This window comes from Panthera uncia, chromosome D1, assembly GCF_023721935.1.
Source record: "Panthera uncia isolate 11264 chromosome D1, Puncia_PCG_1.0, whole genome shotgun sequence".
In the NCBI taxonomy this organism is placed as follows: Eukaryota; Metazoa; Chordata; class Mammalia; order Carnivora; family Felidae; genus Panthera; species Panthera uncia.
This window is the reverse complement of record NC_064808.1, coordinates 73,167,654-73,174,443: the sequence shown is the minus strand read 5'-3', so window position 1 is coordinate 73,174,443 and position 6,790 is coordinate 73,167,654.

Below are 6,790 nucleotides of genomic sequence, written 5' to 3'. Positions count from 1 at the left end.
TTGTTTCTCACTCCCACTTCGCAGGAGTAGCTTTACTATTCCCAGGTAGGGAAACTGAGATTCAGGAAAGCTAAGGAAATTGTCCGAGGTCACAGGCCCAAAGAATAGATCACCCCCTGGAGCAGGTAGGAGTAGGAGCAGGTACTAGACAGGTGAGTTCAGGGTAAGGTCGCTAGTTTCACGTGCGTTGAGTTCATCCTGTCTCGCTCCCTGCTACACACGTGATCAAATAAATGCATGTGGAGGATCCCAAACTTTTGGATTCTAAGTTGTTTTTAAGCAACTCTTGTAGTTTTCAAGAACTTTTGTATTCACAATCTATTTCAATCTATACATAGTAACTATTTTTACAGATGAGAACATCGAATTCAGAGAAATTTGATTTGAGTAGCAAACGGGAAAACCTAGAGCTTTATTTGGAGCATGAGGTTGCTTTTGTTTTGTTTTTGCAGTCATTGAAAAATAAAATTACGATGTGGTGTTACTTTTATGAGGAGTAAATGTGCATTATTTTACAGAGTCGAATAGTTCTACAAACTTATAACCAAGTGCAGGGGACCCCACCTGCCTCCATTTCATCCCCAAACAACCACTTTCACGTCTCTTGGCTGACACTTTAGTATTTACAACCATGTAACCAAGTGTTTATTTTGATGCTTTTAGGTTTTTCAGTTTTAGGTATCATATGCTGATCTCCTACTTTGAAAGAATAAGGCTTTATCTTTCTTTTCTTTTCCTCACCTCCCATATATTCACTGCCCCCTCAAACCCCTAGTAAAGGTAAATCAAAATTTTGGCCAGAGCATTTGTATTACTATGACTATGTTAACTCTAGTCACAGCTGAGCTATATAATAATACTATGGTGACTTTTCCCTTCTGAATAGCGTTTTAACTTCCTGGAGTTGGTAACTGCCCTTGTTTTTAATTTTCTTGCTTTTTAATGTCCTTATCACTGATGGATTCCTAAACTCTCTCTCTCTTAATATGTTCCAACTCATGAGCAATTTTGTCAATTTTATCTTTTTTAAAAAGGGTTGGACTGGTTGCTCCCTAGACCTCTAGTTGCACAGCTGCTGCCTAAGGATTTCCCTTTGGCTGTCTCTTGCATTCGATCCCTTGTTTTGTGTATCCCATCTTTTCTCATTCTTGGTTTACTCACTTATTTGGTGAAGTCTGGCCCCAGTAGCATTTTGAGAAATGGTATATAGAAGATAAAATGTCCAAGTCCTATCAGTTTGAAAGTGTCTTTATTTTACTTTCTACTAACGTGGAAGTTTGGCTGGGTAAAGAACTTTCGATTGGAAATCATTTTTCCTCAGAATTTTAAAGTCATTGTCTTCCGGTATCTAATATTGCCATAGAGAATCATTCTATTCCTTACCGCTGGTACAGGCCCTGTTTTTTGTTTTTTTGTTTTTTTGTGTGTGTTTTCTTTCTAGAAACTTGGAGTATCTTCTCTTTGTTCTCATTATTCTCAAATTTCATGAGGATACATCTTGATATGGATAAATTTTCCATCGATTTTGCTGGGCACTCAACAGATCGCTTCAATCTAGAAATTCATGTCCTTCATTTTAGGGAATTTTTGTTGAATTATTTTTTGCAATTTCTTTGTTTTCTCTGTTCTTCTGGAAGTCCTATCATTTGTATGTTAGAGCTCCTGATTTGTCATCTACTATTCTGACCTATTTTTACCTGTCTTGTATGTCTATTTTTACACTATTTTCTAGGACAGTTCCTCAATATTATTTTCTAAATTCTATTTTTCACTTCTGCTGTCATGTTTTTAATTTCTCAGAGCCCTCTGAATGTTTCTTTTTACAAAACATCTTGGCCTTGTATCATGGTACAATATCTTATGTCTCTGAGGATATTAACGATATACTTCAGTTCCCATGTTAGTTTCTTCTTGTATAATTGCTGCTTCCTCCAAGATACCTATTCCTGTTTATTTTGGTTTCTGTCTTAGTAGGTGATCATCCTCAATCTTCAAGTGGTCTTTGACTGTCTTGCCTTATCTAGCAGTGGAAAATATGAATCTGTGCATATAGTGGGACTTATTAACTAGGGGCTTTAGTGATAGGTGACTGCCTGGGACGTTCAGTTATGGAGCCCTTGATGTCAGTATTTTAAGTTCTTATCTCTTGAACTGCTCTGACTCTCTGTGGAGTGATTCCTCCAATCTCCCTGCTGGAGGGTGTCTGTCTGGTGTCAGTGCCCCAGGAAGTGAGTGGGAAAAGACAACCGAGGGCTCAACATGAAGTATGAAAATATTCACAAAATTTCCCTGTTTGGTATGGTGGTCCTGCCCTCAACTGTGCTTTGTACCTTCCAGTCCAGAAGGCCTCTCTTTAGCTTCCTCCACAGATTTACCTCCAGTCTTCTGCTCGGGTGGGAAGTCATTCATTTAGCTTCTCAGAATTGGGAAATCGGGGGTCTAACTGCTTTATTTTTATTGTGGTGAAATACACATAAAATTTAACCAATTTTAAGCATATAATTCAATGGAATTAAGTATATTCACAATGTTGTACAGCCGATACCACTCTCAAACAGAAACTGTGTCCCAAACAGAAACTCTGTACCCATTAAATGATAATTCCCTATTTCCCCCTCTCCTAGCCCCTGGGAACCTCTAATCTAGTTTCTGTCTCTATGAATTTGTCTTTAGGTACCTCATATAAGTGGAATCATACAATATTTTTCCCTTTGTTTCTGGCTGATTTCACTTAGCATAATGTTTTCAAAGTTCATGTATGTCATAGCATGTATAAGAACTGCATTCTTTTTTAAAGTTGAATAGTATTCCAATGTATGGATATACTACATTTTCTTATTCATCTGTTGATGGACGTTTGGGTTGTTTCCACCTTTGCTGTTTCCAATAATGTTGCAATGAACACTGATACACAAGTTATCTATTTGAGTTCTTGCTTTCAATTCTTTTGAGTACATATCTAACAATGGAATTGCTGGATCATATGGTAATTCCAAGTTTAACTTTTTAAGGAACCATCAAACTTTTTCAAGTGGCTGTACTATTTTACATTCCCAACCGCAACATACAAGGGTTCGTTCCAGTTTCTCTACATCCTGACCAACACTTGTTACTTTCCTTTTTAAAAGAAATAATAATAGTCTGCTGTCCTAATGAGTGCGAAGTGGTTATCTCTTTGTGGTTTTGATTTGCATTTCTCCAATGATTAGTGATGTTGAGCATCTTTTCATGTGCTTATAGCCTATCTGTATATCTTCTTTCTATTTATTTATTTTTTTTGAAAGAGAGGGAGCGTGCAAGGAGGGGAGAGGGGAGTGGGAGAGAGAAAGAGAGAGAGAGAATCTTAAGCAGGCTCCACACTCAGCCTGGAACCTGACGCAGGGCTCAAACCCACGAGCCTGAGATCATGACCTGAGCTGAAATGAAGGTTTGGACACTCAACCGACTGAGCCACCCAGGCGCCCCTCTATATATCTTCCTTGAAGAGATAGCTATTCAAGTATTTTGCTTGTGGGATTCTTTGTTGTTGTTGAGTTGTAGGAGTTCTTTATATATTTTGAATATTAATATCTTATAGGATATATGATTTGTAAATATTTCCTCCTATTCCATGGGCTGCTTTCTCATTTTGTTGATAGGGTCCTTTGATTTTAAAAAGTTTTAATTTGGGGGCACCTGTGTGGCTCAGTCAGCTAAGCGTTAGACTTCAGCTCAGGTCATGATCTCATGGTTCACGGGTTAGAGCCCCACGTTAGGCTCTGTGCTGATAGCTCAGAGCCTGGAGCCTGCTTCGGATTCTGGGTCTCCCTCTCTCTCTCCCCCTCCCCCGATCGCACTCTGTCTTTCTCTCTCTCTTTCTATCTTAAAAATAAATAAGTATTTTAAAAAGTTTTAGGGGCACCTGGGTGGCTCAGTCGGTTAGGCATCCGACTTCAGCTCAGGTCATGATCTCACAGTTTGTGGGCTCGAGGCCCGCATGGGCCTCTGTGCCGACAGCTCAGAGCCTGGAGCCCACTTCACATTCTGTGTCTCCCTCTCTCTCTGCCCCTCCCCTGCTTGTGCTATGCCTCTCTCTGTCTCTCAAAAATGAATAAGTATTTTTTTAAGTTTTAATTTTGATGTAGTCACATTTATCTGTTTTTCCATCTGATGCCTTTGCTTTTGATGTCATATCCAAAAAAACACTGCCAAATTCAATATCGTGAAGACTTTTTCCCCTACATGCTTTCTCCTAAGAGTTTTATAGTTTTAGCTCTTACATTTAAGTCTTTGACCATTTTTGAGTTACTTTTTTTATTAACATTACAGTCAGGAGTCTAACTTTTTTTTTTACATTTATTTATTTTTGAGAAACAGTGAGACAAAGCATGAACAGGGGAGGGGCAGAGAGAGAAGGAGACACAGAATCCGAAGCAGGCTCCAGGCTCTGAGCTATCAGCAGAGCTTGCGGGTTCAAGCCCCACAAACTGTGAGATCATGACCTGAGCTGAAGTTGGATGCTCAACAGACTGAGCCAGCCAGGTGCCCCAAGAGTCTAACTTTATTCTTTTGCATGTGGATATCCAGTTTTCCCAGCACCATTTGCTGAAAAGACTGCTTCTTCCACTACTGAATTGTCTTGACACCCTCTCAAAAGTCCATAAATGTGAGGGTTTATTTCTGGATTCTCAATTCTATTCCATTGATCTATATATCTATCCTTATGCCAGTACCACATGTGTTGATGAAGATAATTTTCTAGTAAGTTTTGAAATCGAAAGCGTGCGGCCTCCCACTTTGTTCTTTTTCAAGATTGCTTCAGCTTGTCTGGGTTCCTTGCATTTCTATATGAATTTTAGGTTCAGCATGTCATTTTTTATAAAGGAGTTACCCAAAATTTTGAAAGAGATTGCACTGAATCCATAGATCAATGTGGAGAGTGTTGCCATCTCAACAATAAGTGTTTTGATTCATGAACACACGATGTCTGTCCATTTATTTAGTGCTTCTTTAATTTCTTTCAATAATTTTTGTAGTCACAGAGCAAAAGTTTTGCATTTTTGTTTATTCCAAAGTATTTTATTGTTTTTGATGGTTTTGTACATAAAATTCATTATTTTTTAAAATTAAAAAAAAATTTTAAATTTATTTTTGAGAGAGAGAGAGAGAGCATGAGTGGGGTAGGGGCAGAGAGAGAGAGGGAGACACAGAATCGGAAGCAGTCTCCAGGGTCTGAGCTGTCAGCACAGAGCCCGATGTGGGGCTTGAACTCGTGAACCGCGAGATCATGACCTGAGCTGAAGTCAGACGCTTAACCAACTGAGCCACCCAGGAGTCCCTAAAATTCAGTATTTTAACTGAATTTTCAGTTTGCTCACTGATACCTTTTAGAAATACAGTCGATTTTTGTATTTTGATCTTGTATCCTAGATTGTTGCTGAACTCAATGAGATATAATAGTTTTTCAGTGGATTCCTTATGATTTTCTATATATAAGATCATATCTGAAAATATAGATAGATACTTTTACTTATTTTCCAATATGGATGCCCTTTATTTTATTTTCTTGCCTAACTACCCTGGCTAGAACCGCTGGTATAATGTTTAATAGAATTGGTGAGAGCAGACATCCTTGTCTTGTTCTTGATCTTACATGGAAAGTATTCAGTCTTTCACCACTATGTTAGTTTGGGGTTTTTATAGATGTCATTTTTATAGATGTCATTCAATCTTTATCCTGACTCCAATCTGACATCCCTAACTGCTCATTGAACATCACACTCATAAAACTTTGGAGCAGGGAGAAGCTTATCGAATATCTAGTTCAATAGACTGCACACTGGAGGTACCTGGGTGGCTCAGTCGGTTAAGCGTCCGACTTCGGCTCAGGTCATGATCTCGGGGTCTGTGAGTTTGAGCCCCACATTGGGCTCTGCGCTGACAGCTCAGAGCCTGGAGCCTGCTTCAGATTCTGTGTGTGTGTGTGTGTGTGTGTGTGTGTCTGCCCTTCCCTTGCTCACTCTCTCTCTCTCTCTCAAAAATAAATAAGCGTTAAAAGTTAAAAAAAAAAAAAATAGGCTTCAGACTGTTCCACAGTACCCAAGGGGTTTCCTGGAGACAGAGGAGGCCCTCCTTCACCTCAGGCAACTCCGCTTTCTGCACTGTTTGCTCATTTCATACATTTATGGAATGATTCCCTAATGTCTTCCCAAAAGATAATAAGATATTATGAATAATTTCACGCTAGTAAATTTGACAACTTAGATGAAGCAAGCAAGTTACTTAAAATACACAACTTTCCAAAATGGACACAAGAAGAAATATGGCAGTTATAGAAGCAGAATTATCAAAGATATTGAGTTCAAATTAAAACCTGTCCCACAAAGACAACCTAAAGTCTCACTACTGAATTCTTCCAAACATTTAAGAATGATATAATGCCAATTCTTTCCAACTCTTCCAGGAACTAGAAAAAAATCTTTGCCCTTATCAACTCACCTTTATACCAAAATCTGAAAAAAAAACAAAAAAAACAAAGAAGTAAAAGTGTAGGTCAATCTCCCTCATGAAGATTGATTAAAATATAAAAATATTAAATAAAGTAGTAGGGGGCATTTGGGTGGCTCAGTTGGGTAAGCAGCCGACTCTTGATTTTGGCTCAGGTCATGATCACACAGTTGGTGAGTTCAAGCCCCATGTCAGACTCTGTGCTGACAGTGCAGAGCCTGCTTGGGATTCTCTCTTTCTCCCTCTCTCTCTGCCCTTCTCCCCATCTCAATATATATATATATATATATATATATATATATAT